The sequence below is a fragment of the Nanorana parkeri genome, unplaced genomic scaffold, assembly GCF_000935625.1.
Source record: "Nanorana parkeri isolate BGI_ZX_2015 unplaced genomic scaffold, ASM93562v1 scaffold950, whole genome shotgun sequence".
Taxonomy (NCBI): domain Eukaryota; kingdom Metazoa; phylum Chordata; class Amphibia; order Anura; family Dicroglossidae; genus Nanorana; species Nanorana parkeri.
Window position 1 is genome coordinate 571215 of NW_017307218.1, and position 17576 is coordinate 588790.

Here is a 17576-nt window from a genome sequence, read left to right on the forward strand (position 1 = left end):
TATATCTCTGCAATACAAGTATATTTCCCTATGCTATATCACTTTAAAAATGCTGAAGAGCTTGTTGCCCCTACAAACATTTTAAAAAGCCTTGCCATGTCACAGAGAGAAATAAAAGCTGTTTTTCACTACAGGAACAAGGTAAAAGAAAAAAGATGCTGGCACATTTACTAGAGGAGGAGAGGGAGGTTTGGAGGTACTTTTAGGTAATGCCTGGACATACATTTTAAAGTGACACTAAACTCAGGAGTTAAATCTTAAAAATACATTCAAGTACCTTAACTAATAACAAAAATGGTTCTTATTTGTGTATCACTCGGCTGTAGATCCTCAAATCATCTCTGAATTGGTGCAGACACTGTCCATCCTTCTGGAGGGTGGCTACTTTTGTTCCGAATGGTCCATGTGTGTGTTGTAAATAAGCCACCCCTTCAAACTTGCTCCCATGATGGACTACAATCTCATGTTTAGTTTACTCATTTGTATTGAGATTGTAGTACATCATGAGAATTAGCTTGGAGCGGTGGCTACAACACACACAGGTACCATGGGGAACAAAAGTAGCCACCCTCCACTCTGGAAGCTTCAAACTCCAGCACCAAAAATAATTGTTACGTCAAGGTGCTTCCAGAGCCTGCACATTGATGAGAACCAGTTTCCATCTTGTTGGTGGCTCTTTAAGCATTCTAGATATGCAGCACGGATTCAAACCCTTATCAAAGATAATTACAGTGTACTATGGCTGTAAATTACATCTGCTACTAAGTTTAAAATGAATCCCTAGATTAGCTAATCTTGCTATACCCCACCACATCAGTATAGAGACATTGTCTCCAAATGCTGCAATATGATAGCTAGGCAATGATCAATCTCAGTCAAAAGCATTAAACATCAATGTAACTTAAAAATGCGCCTTTCTGGATTATGTAAAGGCTGGAGATCAGGTCAGTGTTAGTAACACCTGGCACTTCCCCAGTTCCCTAAAACATTCTGTCATTTGTGCTTCCTGAGTTTGCTTCCATCACCTCGTTTTGGTGAAAGCTTGGAACTGAGTCATCTAGTCCACCATAATCTATGAATGTGTTATCTGGCAAGGAGATAGGCTTTGTCCATTCAAGTAATTGTAGGCAATATCAAGATGACTGTCCTATTTCTAGTTACAAGAGATGTGAGGGATGTGTGTATCCTCCTTGTAACTAGAGCAAGGGGGGAGAAGCAGTGATTACATTAAAAATTGTGGAAAGATTAAAAATGCCCGAGGGAGTTATATTACTTGAGGTTGTACAGCTTATAGTAAATCTGATTTAAACCATCCAGGAGTTCTGCCTTCGAACTGGGAACTTTATTTTTCCACATTCATTTAAAGTAGATCTCACCAAATCACTAAAATGTTATATAAGCTTTACCATGCGAATGCCATTTCGAAAGTTGTTTCAATCTTTTTTAGTCTTCAGCTTTTTTTAAAATTACTGTTCATATCACTTAAATGTCCCTCATTTGGAGCCAAATACCTCTGTCCCCCTTTCCTCCTCCGTTGTCCCTGTTTCCCTGTTTCTTCCTCAGTTGTTTTTCTTTTTGGTCTGCTGTATAGACCTCTATAAAGAATGTGCTTTATAGCTTTCAAAAGTGTTTTACTTCTCTAAACATTTGAACCCTCCTTCTAATTAATGAATTTGTTATTTTGAATGAAATGAAGTAGCGGATAAAAAGCATTTTTGGCCTGACCACTTATTTTTTTGCACATTAATTTTTTAAAGTATGTGTAACTGGGTTTTTGGCAGGAGTTTGTCCTTTGCCTACATACATTGTGTCCCTCTTTCCTATCTCAAAACGATGGGGTATGCCTGTCAATCCTGCCTTAAAAAAAATCTTGCTCAGGATCTTCCTGTTCCTGTCTCCCAACTGCTCTTCTGCACTTTCAGATACTCATATTTATGAAGAAGGATACAAACAGCTATGCTAGTGTACTAAGTGGCTGCATGGTGGCTGATGGAGATCTGCCGATCTGACATGCAAAAAATGAATAAAAAAAGGTAAAATGGTACTAAAAAAAACAAAAAACATAGGGGGGAATTTATCAAAACTGGATCAAGTTTGCATTGTAACCAATCAGATTTTATCTCTCATTTTCAAATCCAAACTGAGCAAACTAAAAAGAAATGCTGGTTATTTGTCATGGGCAACTGCTCCAGGTTCGATAAATTCCCCCCATAGTACTTGTTTATGATACAGACTGCTTCAGAAAATTAACAATCATCCAGTAAGGTTCATTACCAGCATCCAGTTTAGTTAAATTAAAGTATACATAAGGGTTGGATTTATAATCTATTCACAGAGCCATTTGTCATGCAAAACTCTACATTTTCATTCTGTGTGAATGGAGGCAAAAACAAACTTTTTCTTTGTATATTTTCTTTTCAAGTTGAATGTAATATCAACTTTAAAACAAGCGGCGGCTTCCCCGCTGTACATTTGGCCCTGCTTGTCCAAAGCAGTGCTAAATGTAGAAAAAAGCTACCTGCCCGCCACCCGGTACTGCATGTCCCGGGTGTCGGGAGATAGGAATTCCACACCCCTGCTGCCCCTCTACTCCCTGCTGCCCCGAGGCTGGGCATCGGTTGGCCTTGTGGGAAATCCGGCCCTGCCTACTGTGTGTTACAGTGTGGCAGGTGCATTGCATCGCATGTACTACTTTTTCAACTGCCCCGCAATTCACTGTATTGCAGGAGGTGCATTCGGGGATGCCATTCAAATGAAATATTTAATTGCCCACCCCTGCCCTAGGTTATACATCAACATTTCTGAATACATTTATTTTTCAGCCCTTTTTTCCCTGTTGCCATGGTTGGTTTTCGCTATACTTCTCAAAAGCTGCGAGATACTGGCATCCCGTAATGGCTGCCTGAGACGATTAATATAGGACCCACATACTTATAACACTGTCATGTGAAATATCATAACAATCTACAATCTTCACAGTTATATAAACATAATTACAACGGAAATGCTATAAGTAAAAGAAAAAATTATGCAAAGTTGAAATTGCCAACCAATTCCAGCACAAATGAGGTCTCTGAATGTGAATCCCTATTTCAGAGCTAACAGTAAGGTTTAAATGTATTCCGTAATCTGAATGCTGCAGGACATGTGTGTGTCCTCCAATCATTATTCGTGCATGCCATTTTTTATTTGGGAAGACTGATAAGCTTAAAGCTTATCTTTTCGTTTTTGCACACTTCGCCCCTCCAGTGAGCCGTGGCCACGGTATTGTGAGAAGCCATTGGATGTTTCACTGGGGAAAGCCTGCAGACAATCTGGAGAATTTTTTATTTGTTGTTATAAGATACACTTAGGCCTGATTGGTAATTTATCTGGAGTTGGCAATGGGTTTTACGCCATAAATACAATCTGCATATATATGGATATGTATAGAGAGGCTTTCTTAAACAGATTTCTGCCCAGGGAATTTTCAAAGGTCCAGAAGAAAGAAAAAAGTAATGGACAGATACTCTCTGGAGTCTGCTTGCTGGAAGGATTCTTGTGCTGAGTTGGGAATGCTTGACTTTTCTTGTCAAGATAATGCAACAGGCAAAATCCGAGACAGTGAAGCTGGTTAAGTGATGGAAGTGTCACCTAAGGTTTGTGTTGTCTTATTTTCTATAGTAATAAAGTAGAACCACGGTAAATAAAAAGCAGGTTTTCTTCCTCCTCCCACTGTGGTGGCAGTGGGTGGCCATGTGGCGGAGTGCCCCTTTATCCAGATTCAGCTGCAGATCCCTTTAACTCAACTCCACACAATCCTCTGGGCTCCCAGCATCCCCTGAGCTCCTTGACACGCCCAGGGGATATAAATGTCAGCCCCTGTTGGCTTCCTGTGTTCAGAGAGACCCTGCCTGATGGGACAGCAGTGACTGGGCAAGTGAGCTGTCACCAGGTGCTGGGTCCTCCCCTGTTAAGTCTGGTGTGCGGGCCACCAGCAGTGAGCACAAGAGCACTCAGCATCTGTCTAAGCCCCAGTCACAGCAGAGGACACTGTTACAGTCCATTTGGAGAAGCTGTTCATGCAATGGGGTGGCCCTATCTACAGCCACCAGAACCTCCTGACCGAAGCCAGCAGCAGCAGTGCCAGTGTGAAGTCTGTGCCAGCAGGAGTTCCACTCAGCTAACAGTTTGTTGAATGAACGATTCCTATTTCTGGACACTTAAGATTCTGTAACTCCCTTTTCTCTCATTAAGCTGAACTGAACTCAGAACACCATGCTGCCATCTAGTAGCCATCTGCAGAACTGCTGTAGAATTGTTTTCATATATTCTCCCAAGACTGTTTTCCTTATTGTTGATATTAATGCTCTGAATTGCAATCCCCTGTTCATTTGATTTCCCCTGTGCAATTTATCTTGATTTTTATTGGTTAGTAAAGTAGAAATTGCACATGACCACTGGTCTGATCATTTGGCTGATACCGTTACACAACAGCCTTAAATACTAGAGAGGGCGGCGCTGATGTTATGCACTGAGAGCCCAGGCGGATATGGAAGGAGCCACCAGAACTCCCTGCAATGTACACAACTTGTGCCCAGCTCTTTTGCACACTCTTCAGCAGACAAAGATTGTCCCCTAGTGTTCCTAGCCAGGCAATCACCTTACTGCACCTCCTTTACTAGATATACCCACTCGTAGGCCTAGAAATCCCTGCTGTCTAGGGACCCACTTGACACATCCATCTCCATGTAAGCAAGTACAGGTTGGTAGCCTAATCAGCCAGAAAGCAATCTAACAGATGTCAGTATTATTTTCTTTTTGATCTGAACTACCACCAAATTATGTGTAGGAATCCTGCCCTAAAAAGGAGTGTCCCAAGTCTACAATTAGTGTTACAGCTAGGCTGCAGCTAGCCTGAGCTTGCATTGATAGTTCTGTTTTTGTTTCCTTTAAGATTCTCCCCTTGTGTTCTAAGCCAGGCAATCACCTTACTGCACCTGAAGGACTGCAGGAAGCTTCAGGCCCCAGGTTTGGACCTCTCTCTGTGAAACCCCCTCCCCAGGCCATAGGAAGTTTCAGCAATACAACCTACTCTCTTGAAAGAAACTCAGAAGACAAGAGAGCTTCTAGAAGGTCACCCCGAATATTTATATCTTCCCCCAGCATAAACCACTGACAACAAAACTCCTCGTGGTGGGCTAGGCAGACATAAATATTCATAGCTCAGAATGATTGTATCTTCTCTTTGCCAGATAAACTCTAATCCTACTAGCAGGCAGGCACAAACAATACAATTGAGCTTAAAGGAAACAGAACCAGAACGATCAATTCCAGCTTAGGCTAGCTGCAGCCTAGCTGTAACACTAATTGTAGACTCGGGACACTCCTTCTTTAGGGCAGGTGGTTTGGTGGTAGGTCAGAAAAACAGGTAGGATAGGTACATACCCGTTCCTATCACCTAGAAATGGGGGCTTTTAAACCAACATGCCTATCCTACCTGTGTTTCTCTAAAAACACAACATATATATATTGTGGCAGTGCATGGCAATGCCACTGCGTTATCTCCATTCCTGTGTCCAGAATCTGAGTGGCCAGCGCATGCTGATGGCACATGTGTGCACAGCCTTTAAATTAAAGTTGTTGGGAAGGGTTCAAGACTCCACCTGGGAGACAGGAAGGCCCCACCCAGGAGTCAGAGTGGAGTCCAGTGCAGCAGGGTGCTGCGGATTGGGAAGAATCCCCCAGTGTGCAGGTTAGCACATGACTGAGGCTGTCTGGAGGAACAGACAGTGGGCTGAGGCCGGAGCAGCGGTGCTGCAAATGCAAAGCCAGGAGGCTTGATGGGCATGTGCTGCCATGAGATGCTAAAGAACACCTGCAAGGGTAATTGTTCTGTTTTTGTGAACTTTCATTTAATAAAAGTGGGCAAGGAAACCCTTGAATGAAGATTGCAGTGAGTGGATGCGTCCTTAATGCGCTACCATTGGAAGCTAAATCTCACATATGGTGGAGAATGCGGGCAGACAGCGCTACCTCTCGCAAGAGGCCATGTGGATTGCAAAGACCTGACTTAAAGGTACAGAGTGTGTAGAGACCGGAGTCTCTGAAAGAAGTTCATGTGTTGGTGAACTGTGTTTCTCTGTGAGACAAGCAGAGATTGTATGCTGTGTAAAGCAGGTGAGCTAAGGCCTGCAGGACAAGGAGAAGTCCTTAAAGAGACAATGCTCTAAAAACCTTTTCTGTGGACTGTGAAACAGTGTGCAAAGGTGCTGTGTTTTGCACAAAACCGATTGTCTGCCAGGATGGGGCGGTCAAAGAAAAAAGACTGTTATGAAAAAAAGGTTGAAAGAGTTTGGTGGCTGGAGGGATGGTCAACACCTGTGGAAGCTACACAGGTGCCAGAAAAAGTTATGCCAGATTGTGAGTCTGCTGTGGACTGGTGCAAGAGACATTTGGCAGCATTGACCCCAGCTACTACAGTGGAGAAGCCTGCGCAGACTGCCTGGAGAGAGCATGGGGCTGAACAGAGGCCCAGCAGGTGTGCAGTTGTCAGTAGCAACGCCAGTGAACGCAGGGTTGCTGACCCCATATCATGGAGTTTGTCTGCAGAGGAATGGGGCCAAGAAAAGGTGCCTGGAGAGAAGATCCAGTGCAGCCGACAGAGACAGCAAGTGTCCAGAGGGAGAGTGATATGTCTTGAAGTTGTCATTTAACTGTCTGTAAACACAAATCAATCACTGGATCGCCTTGGCACACATACTTTAATGCTACATGGTTCTTTACTTTCTGGTATATCAGCTGGCTTTCCAATGTGTGCTTTTTAGCCTCAGACCAGCTGGTTCCCTTCCACAACAACTTTGCAAATATTAGTAGACAAACCCGATATCTATGTTGGAATAAAAGAACGCCTCTTGTGTGTTGATTGACTTTATAATTTTGTCTTGTAGAATGTGATGATATCAAGCATTTTCCAAATATGTTCACCGGGAGCTCTGCTAATTAAAACCTTACAGATAGTGTGTCGTTATCGCAAATCAATGCCATCACTGTGCCATCTCTGTGGACCCAGAGACACAGCATGGTCTGGATATAATATTTACAGTGTGAGATAATGGTGTGCTTTACACACTGACTCTGAAGATTTAACAGAACTTCCGAAATGCTGATTACATTGTTTATTTAAAAATTAATTAAAACTTTGTATGTGTGACAGTAATTAATTAAGGGTGACATTGGAGCGGAGAACGGTATGATGAAGGAATACCAATCTCATACTGGGCAGGCTGCTTAATTTCACGGAGGTCGTATGTACACCGTTATTCTTCCATTTTTTTGTAGGTACTAGATCTTTGCCCAGTAAACATCTGCATACTTGTAGCCAGCAAAAAAGTACCTTCAAGCTCTGCTATGAGGTACTGTCATCAGACACCTATAGCTGTTTTAAGATAAATAAACATGATGATGGTGCTTTGGCTGCTCTGGCCTCAGTCCTCAGGCCCATGTCTGTGTCCTCTAGAAAGTCTCAAACATCATGCTGACCTACATGCTCAGTATACAACTTCGCAGCTCCTTGCTGCACTGGCCTCCACCCTAACTCCTGGGAGGAACCCTCCTGACTTCCAGGCAGAGACCTCCTCTTTCATCCTGGTGGAACCCTGAACATTGACAAGCCCCTTTACTATAAGGACTGTGCACAGCTGTGCAATCACTAGGTCAAGATTAAAACATGGACTCTGGGTTGGAGTCTTCATCCCACCCAGGTCTCTCCAAAGAGTCTGGGTTCTAGGACCATGACCAGTGTTTATCAATACTGGAGAAAACCGAAAAGCAGCTTTATGACTCAGAAAGCTTTAATTTTTTAATATTCTAATTAGCAGCTTAAGAGTATCACTTTTGTTGGCTTCTCTACATCTGTATTTGGTCTTTATAGGTAATATAGTTATTGGTGGTCATGGTCACCAAAGGCCCCATGTGCAAGAACAATTATTGGGCCTGCATTTAACTACTGCCCACAAACACTTATTCACTTTGTTATAGACAGATAGATACATATGATGAAGAGTAGCCTTTAAGATACAATGAGCTGTCTCATGATACATGCTTTTCACCAAATGTAAAGAGAAAATGAGAGAAGGATTCTGCATGTCTCAGTGCTAGTCTAGCAGGAAGTGAAGGAGGAGCCTAACACACGCCAGTTGGCTATTATAAGCCAGGAGCACAGATATGATATCATGAAAAATGGTTCATGATTTGTAGCTGTCCTGGACATGGGCAGTATCCAGGTCTGTGTGAAAAAAGCACCACTTACCCAACTCTAGTATACATGGTCTCCTTATGCTGCTGCATATTCTGCACAAATGGTATATTCACCCCTGGCTCTAGTGTAGGACATCCATAGGTTTCACACTGGTCACAGATGGGGAGCCCAAAGAAATTCAAAGACACACCATTTCTTTTGCGATGTGCCACAGTTATGAGATTACTAATTAAAGCCTGACTATGGACATGCGCATTCAAAGGGTAAGAGTATACATCTTTGAAAATAAATATGTAACATTTGGACCATTATTAGGTAAGAACAGAGCGAAGCACATTTTCTGATTTCATTTGACAACACTTAGAGAAGAGATAGTAGAAACAGAAGTCTGCTTCATAACCAGCTTTGCTATACAGCATGATATGGCATTTTACTCAAGTGAACGTAAAGAGAGGTAAACCTAGAGCACCTTTATATGGCTCACTTTTTTGCACAGCCTTCAATATTTCTTTGAAGCATCCTTTTATATAAAATTGCATTATAGCATCAGCAAGGTGTAGAGAGCTGTGTGAACAGACATGAAATGGAGACTAATGAGTGAAACACATACAGTATCTCTGTCTGTCCTCATCAGGCTTTTAAGAGTGTTTTTTTGGTGTTTGCGTCATCCATCACCCTTGAGCTCCTGCACTTGTAGACTGGTTTCATTCTTTCCCTATAGGGTTCCAATTGAGATACAATTATCATTATATCCATGGAAAGAATGGCTTTGTTTTTGGTATACAGGAAACTTTTGATGACCTTTCTCTAAAGTTAGATATTCCAGCAGTGAGTAAGTCATTCTGCTTGAAAAAGGATCCACATTTGCCACATGCTGTAATTAAATGTATGCAGGACAAGAACCCAGTACAGAATATGCTGGCAGGCTCACTAAAATAAACACATGAGATAAAAGACTACATGACAGGACATAAAACTGTGCGTTCTCCACTCTTCCAGATTGCCACTTCTGCTCCCTCTAAGCTTCAATTTGGGTTACTTTTATTGATTTAAAATAGCTGCTGTCTTGACGCTCTGAAATTGTCGAGGGACTTTCCAGCAATAATGTAAAATATATGAATTAGAGAAGCTGGAAATGCAGCAATGCAAATGTGTGTTCGGAAAGGGCTTGAAATGCATAATTGAGCAGTTACATAGTCGCCTTATCTGCGAGGAGGACAAGAGCAGCCTGTGGTTAATATTGGGATTTAATAAAGCGATAAATAGGAAAATGGTAGCAGCTGAAAAGAGAAGCTTCACGTGTATTTCCAATTTTGCTTTCAGATTTGAGAAACCCCCACTATATGTTTGTTATGTGTTTCCATTCACACAGCATATCTAAAAAGAATTGTATTAAAAGTATATATTACCTTTTAGATGTGTCTTTGATGAGGACCTCTGTGCAGATTCCAGGCTACTCTGAGCAGTTTGAAAGTGACCTTTGTTCTATGATTGGGGATGCTTCTTTGTAACTAATAATTATGACCACGTTTTTTAACTAGGTAGTCCCACCTCCTTAAGGATATCTATATTTGATGGAAATGTCCTTTTAAAAGAGTAAATTGTGTTTAATGGATTGTACTGGGAGATCAGTCAAAGTGTATGTACACATAAGTATTATGTGCCACTAGCGCCCAAAGGTTGTCCCTCCACTTAGAATGTATATGCATGGAGACGATCAACAGGTAGGCTGCCCCTCCTCAGTCAGGGAGACCGAAAAATCTGACAAAATACACAAACAACCAGAGGGCGCTTTCCCTGGTGTAGCAATAAATGTACTCACAATCAAGTAGTAAATGAAAGGTCTTATATAAACAGAAACCCATCCACAATCCAGAGATGGACAAAATGATCATGGCAAAAGAAAGCTGCAGAACAACGCTGGGTCCATCTTACTGCATGCCTTGCCTGTGTAATGCGTTTCTGGGGCACACCCCCTTCCTCAGAACTTAATAAGCATGGAGGCGGCTTCCCGGCCCATCAGGAAGCCGGGAGGCGGCCAATCAGTATGGAGCCAGCCAAACATGGAGCCGGCTTCCCGGGAAATCAGAAAGCTGAGCGGTGTGTCATTAACCACTGCTCGGCTTCCAGATTGCCCGGGATGCCGCCTCCATGCCAGCGGAAGCACCGGTATCAGTACTCGGTATTGGCGAGTGCCAACTGCAAAATATCTGTACTTGATACCGAAAAACCGATATCGGTGCATCCCTATAGCTAACCAAACTATAGAGGATTGCAGTTCCCCTTTTATTGAATGAACGGTAGGATTTTACACCACTCTTCCGTATAACTCTAACGCTTTCAGAATTTAAACAAGGTCCGTGGCTGCCATCTTTCATTGCAATCTATTGTGTGCTGCAAATTTACAAGTGCACTTTGGCGATTTTATATTTTGCCTGTTTTTTTTTGTACAGTAGACTCCTGATATATCATATTTTGTCGTTTCCAAAATAGACGCGTACTAAAAGGTTACATCACGCAACCATAAACCTTTATACGCAGACCACAAACTTCACATTAATGAAATAGATAGATGTCAGCGGGGAAAGTGCAAGCAGCAATCTACATTCAGAGGTCTGAAATGGCACTTGCCAATATATGTGTAAATAGAGATTTTGCTATTAAGTGACTGCAGACCACAGCACTCCAATAATAAAGAAATACATAGTAAAGGTCATTTTTCAATATTCATTAGTAGAAGGAAATGCTTCAGCTGGAAAATACCAAGATGAATGTAGCAATAAATTGTAAGTTACTCTGCAAGACAATACATTTCCAACATCCCCATGCAAGAGACAGGAGAAATTAACTCCAATGGTGTCATCTTTTATATCTGTTAATTAAAATGGTTGTGCTATGGGATTTACGACCATCTATGCACGGAGAGGTGAGAGTATATTAGATAAGGTTAGGAGTTAATAAAAGGCGAGATCCAATCACAACTAAACTTAAAGTGTGTGTAAACCCCAACAAGGAACTTTTCTTATTTGCTCCCTTTAGGTCTGTTAAATAAACAATTGAAAACATTTGATTCATTCTGGTTGATTAGTGCAAACATGCTTGTTGATCCTGCCAGATATCCAGTGAGCTGATAACTTCCTGTTCTCTATGCCTTTGCTGACTCATATTAGCTACATTATTAAAGGAATATTGAATTCTCAAACTTTTTTCAATACTGAATCCAGATCAAACAAATATACATTGCCCAGCAAAGTATTTCATTAACTTTTTGCCCAAACACTTACAGTCATCATGTTTCCAAACAGCTCCAACTGCCCCAGCTTGCTTCCCTGAGCTTCCTGTCCGGTATAAGATCACAAGGTACAGAGCAGTCTACAGCAACTGTCCATCTGCTAGCTTGGAGAAGGGAGGAGCAGGAGAAGGAGAAGAGGATTGTCTCAACAAACACACACAGCCAGGGCCGGATTTACTCCACCTGCCGCCCCAAGGCCAGGTTCCACAAACTTACTAGCACACACAAGGGTGCTCTATAGGATGCTGCAAGGGAAAGGAGCCACGCTAAAACAATATATCAGGACCAGTGCTCAGGGGATCAGCTGCATTATGCAGGAAGCTAAAACTTTTAAAGATCAGGGAGATCTTTAAAAGGCCAACACTAGAAAAGGCCAGCACGTACAGCTTCGTGCTGCGTGCACGGCCGTGTCAGGCAGCTTATGGGAAGGACAGGTGCTGCGTGTGATTAGTACGCAGCCCCTGTCCTTCTCTATGGGAGTATGCGGCTGTACGCCGCCCTACGCTCACCCCAACTGGAGGTCCGTAGGGGTGCATGTTTCCTTGCTCGGACGCAGACAGGATCCATCCTGTCAGCGTACGAGTATGGACACCCGCACCTGCACGGACGTGCAGGGCGGGTGAGTGTAGGGCAGCGTACGGCCACATAATCTCATAGAGAAGGATGGGGGCTGCGTACTAATCACACGCAGCACCTGTCCTTCCCATGAGTTGCCCGATACGGCCGTGCACACAGCACGGAGCTGTACGTGTCGGCCTTTTCTAGTATGAATGAGGGCTAAATCAGCATTTGGAATAGCTTAAAAATATTTTGACTTTATTATCACTTTAACCACTTCAAGACCAGGTGTTTAGACCCCCTTCCTGGCCAGGCCATTTTTCAGTATTCAGCGCTGCGGTACTTTGACTGACGTTTATTCCGTCATGCAGCACTGTACTGAAATGAATTTTATACCATTTTTTGGGGACAGATAGAGCTTATACAGAACACATTTCTCACATGTTATGGAAAAGAGGAGAGGTGGAAGTACACTGCAGTCCTGTCTTAGGATTACAACATTGCTCCTTCATAAATACAGTGTCGTAAATTTGCACTGTCGACCTAGGAAGTGTGTTACTGGCAGGATCACAGGTAAAAATAAAGAAATAGAAAGGCAAACTAATGCAGCTATCATATCTAAGGACTGGTAAGCTGCAACATATAAAATTTGTACCTTTGGGTTTAAGTTTGAACTTATTAGCTGCATGCAAGGAACACAACTCAACCTGGCCAGGGTTTCTCATTCAGGTTTGGTAGCATACACTAGATCCTTGGTTTTCAACTGGTGGGTCCTGACCCAATAGTGGGCCGCGACCCCGTCTTCAGTGGGTCACCCAATGCCTTCCGCTTTTCTAGGTGAGAGGCTCCTTTGCCTCACCCTCGATCAGCACTGTCAGTTCTCGCGCCGAGCAGCCATTTGAAATATGCTACCCGGTGGTGAGTGTCAGCTTGAGGTTGGGTAGGATAGAGCTATGGCTGCGAGGGTGCATTGAGACCATTGCTTACAGCTCCCTTGTGTGCCCTGTAGAGGTGCCTGGACCGGAGTGATGTAACATTCTGGCTCCCTCCACCTCTAAAGGGTGTGCAAGGGAGCTGTACAAGTGGATGCACATATGGATGGAGCTTCGTCACTGGACCCCAGGCTGAGGATCCACTCCAGTTCTCCAAAAGTAGGGAGACTGGGGGCATTTTTAAAAAAAATTTTAAGGTTTTTAGACTGAGTATGTGAGTGTGAGATTGTGTCTGTGGTTGTGTGTCTGTCAGTGTTTTTGAGAGCCCATTCACTCTAGTACAGTGCGTTAAACTCACAGTCCCGTGCAATTAAAGCACTGTACCTCGCAATCGCACCTACCGCGCGTTCTGGTGTGGGAGGTATGTTGCCTTGCCATTCATTTAAATGGCACCCCAAACACATCCCCCATCCACAGTTCTATCGCCCGCGTCAGAACGCACGGTACCACAATGCCCTGCGTTCTATTGCAGCACAACTTGGGTCACAGCTTAATTACAAATGGGACAAATGTGGGTCCTGAGTTTACACAGGTTGAGCACTGCACTAGCTTACCCCAGTGACAAAAACTCCTTTTGTTAGTAACTAGTGCTCTGGGAACACCATATTCTTGACTGTCTGAATAGGAGGGTGGCTCAACAGGTATTTCTCTACTTGCTAATATGATCACAGCCTGAAAAATAAAGAAAACGAATGCAGCCACCACACCTATGGACTAGTAAACTGTAAGTTAGTTTTGTTTTTGGGTTTAGATCATCTTTAATTTCACCTTCTCCATTGACTCCAATGCATTCCATTGAAGTGGCAACATTTTCAACATCTTCCCAATTTTTGCGAAATGACAACTCTTGACATAAGTAAGCTCCATATGTATGTGTAACGGACCCAATGTAAGCTCCAATTTACCAATTTGAAGCACTTGAAGTACTAGAACTACGATTGGTGCTAAGAAATCATTTACAAATGCCTTTCTTTCCCAGGTTGGCCGGTGAGTGATTTGGAGGTCTATAAATATTTTCATGTTTTATAGAAGCCATAATGTCCCCTTTATTTCCCCTGAGCCCATAGAAACTTTGTGTGTTGACAACAGATATATATATATATGTTGGGTAAATAATGGATTATTTGGTAAATAATGTATGGCTCTCGTACTCTGGAAACAAACACGGACAGTTCTCGGTGGAATCATGAACAAGCCATATGTTTAAAAGGCATCAGCGGTTCTCAGCAGCCATATGTAACAAGATGGCAGATTTACAGGTGGAGCCGGCTCTGGGGTCTAGGCTGTGATAAGCGTTGAGTTTACTTGAGAAGTAGATACGATAGGCTCAGCTATCTTATTTCAATCACTTGTGGAGAGCGAAGCACTAATTAAATATACTGTTTCAATACAAACTTTTTAAAGTGGACCTGTCATCATATATATTGTTTAATGTTAAAGGATATGTCAGGCCGAAATGTAAAAAACAAACAAAAACGAATTCAGTAAATGCTCATTTTCCCAAATTGAATCCCTTTAAAAATGCTGCAAGTGCAGACAAATACATGTTTATCTTCCTGAAATCCAGTAAGCTCCTCAAATCCAGTGAGGAGAGGTCAGTCACGGGGGGAGGTCTGTACTGGGGGGAATTTGGGGGGATTTGTACTAGGGGATTTAGGGGGGAGAGTTCTGTATTGGGGAAAGGGGGTGGGATGTGGGGGGGAGATTGTACTGCAAAGGTATTTGTACTGTATTATGCATTCTTGACCCCTGCGTTACATACTCCTGAACCCTATGCGATGTGTGTTATGCACTGCTGACCCCTGCGTTCTCCTGCCTTATGTGTTCCTGACCCCAGTGGTCTGTGCATTACATACTCCTGACTCCTGCACTCTGTGCATTACCTACTACTGACCCATGTGCCCTATGTATTACACACTCCTGACCCCTGTACTCTGTGCATTACTTACTACCGACCCCTGTGCCCTATGTATTACACACTCCTGACCCCTGTACTCTGTGCATTACTTACTACCGACCCCTGTGCCCTATGTATTACACACTCCTGACCCCTGTACTCTGTGCATTACCTACTACCGACCCCTGTTCCCTATGTATTACACACTCCTGACCCCTGTACTCCGTGCATTACCTACTACCGACCCCTGTGCCCTATGTGTTACACACTCCTGACCCCCTGTACTCTGTGCATTACCTACTACCGACCCCTGTGCCCTATGTGTTACACACTCCTGACCCCTGCACTCTGTGCATTAGCACTCCTAACCCTTGTGCTCTGTGCATTACTTACTGAACCCTGTTTTATGTGTGTTATGCACTGCTTAACCCTGAACTCTGTGCATTAGCACTAGGGATGCACCGATATATCAGCCGCCGAAACATATTGGCTGAAAATGGCACTTTTGGCTAAATGCCGAAAGTGCAATTTTTCTGCCGATACAGCTGCGCATCAGTGCTTTCTTTCCTCCCCGCTGGGCGCTGCTCTGTGTCCCAGCGGGGTGGAGAGAAAGTGTCACAGGTGACCAAGCGCTGTGGGAGGAGAGCACTGTGAGTGGCTGTTGTCTCTACTCCCACACCGTTCAACCTCCTGTCACAGTCCAGCAGAGCGGCCGCGTGGGCGGAGACAGCCCGTTCTGTCACAGGAGGCTGAGCTCTCCTCCCACACCGCTCGCTCAGCCTCCTGTGACAGCTGTCAGGATGGAGAGTGGTACAAACACTCAGCGATCAGTGATCGCTGAGTGCTTGTAGATAATTGAGAACAGAGTATGTTTACTATATCCTCAATTATGAATGAATGGGAAGTGATCTACATCACCTCCTGTTCATTCATAATTGTGGACATGGTAAACATACTGTGTTCTCATGTTATCAGTGAACAGGAACACTCATAGAGGATTCCTGTTCATTTATAACAGGGGATACAGAAAAGGAGATTGAGGACACAGAGTCTTTTTCTATTTTAAAAGGGAAATATCAGGGGTCTGTTTAGACTCCTAATATTTCTCTGAAGCCCCTAAAAAAATTAAAATATTTGATAAAAAATGAATAAATAAATAAAAATAAAATATAAAAAATGTTGAAAAAATTAAAATAAAAAACATTTTTGGTTTTGGTTTCGGTTTCAGCCTGACAATTTTTTTTATTTTGGTTTCATTTCGGTTTTGAAATTTCCATTTCGGTGCACCTCTAATTAGCACCCCTGATCCTTGTGCTCTGTTTATTACTTACTCCTGAACCTTGCACTCCTGACCTCTGAGCTTTTTGAGTTACAAATAATGTTACATTGTTCTGCTTGGAGCCCCACCTAAACTGTGTATTTAACTGTCTGTCTGAAGTTTTACTTGTACATCCAAAAGACGGGAGTGTGAAACATTACCTGATAGACGAAGCTTGTGGTTCGCAAGGCACATGAAGCATCTGCTTTTAAAACTAATTGAATATTTCTTTGTCTGATTATTTCAGAACAGATGTGCTGGGGACAATTCAATTACAGATAATCCCCACCGCCCAGTAGGTGTGATGTTCTCTTAGGTAATGTGAGTTTTCGAGCACAGGGTCTTTCCTGAGAGTTTAATTTACCATCTTATGAGTAAACTGTGCTGGGAAACCAAATTCATTATACGATTTCCCTATGCCAGCTCCGCACAGAAAATATAGAGCAGTCACATCAATGGTATTGGATGGCAGGTAAAATGAACACGGTTCCATTTAGATACACGCTCAAAATGTTTAAAAGTTAAATGATTAGTCTTCCAGCTGCTGTGAGAAGAAGTTCAAGTGGGAATCTGTGAAAATGATATTTTTTATATCAACATCTGAATGCTTAAAATTTATGTATAGCCAAAACATTTCTTTTAGTCTTGTATAGAGGGTAAAGGGTTAAAACCCCTTTCGGATTTAAAGTGAGCCTCTACCCCCTTTGACTAAAAATCACATCAGTATTCAGCTCTGCATGCTGATATGAAATCATCTTACATTCATTAGCTAAACAAAACATTATTTTACTTACAATTTTTTCCCCACTTCCTGGTCCTCTTGGCCATTAGTGATGTAATGTGCAGAGGCAATACATCCTGGGAAGGTTACATCAGCAGAGCATTGCTGGGAAATCTCATCTGCATTCTGACAAGATCTCAGGGAAAGGCATTCTCCTCCACTGAGATGATGTGCATGGTCACATGTCCTAGTCACATGTGCCAGAGTTCCAGGAAATAAAGGGAGATCTAGTAACTTGCCCTTAGTTAAAATGGCAACTGTGAGAAGAATGGGGAGGACAAGAAAAATAAGGCATGCAAAAAATATAAAACCGCAATTATCTAGAAGTATCCAGGCCCGGATTTCCCACAAGGCCACCGAGGCCCGGCCTCGGGGTGGCAGAGCGCAGAGGGGCGGCAGCGGTGACCTTGTGGGGAAGTTGCGGGCGTCGGTGTAAGGTGTCCGGCGGCCGCACACTACAGTCCGCCGCTGTCCAATCACGACGGGGGCGGCCCGGGGC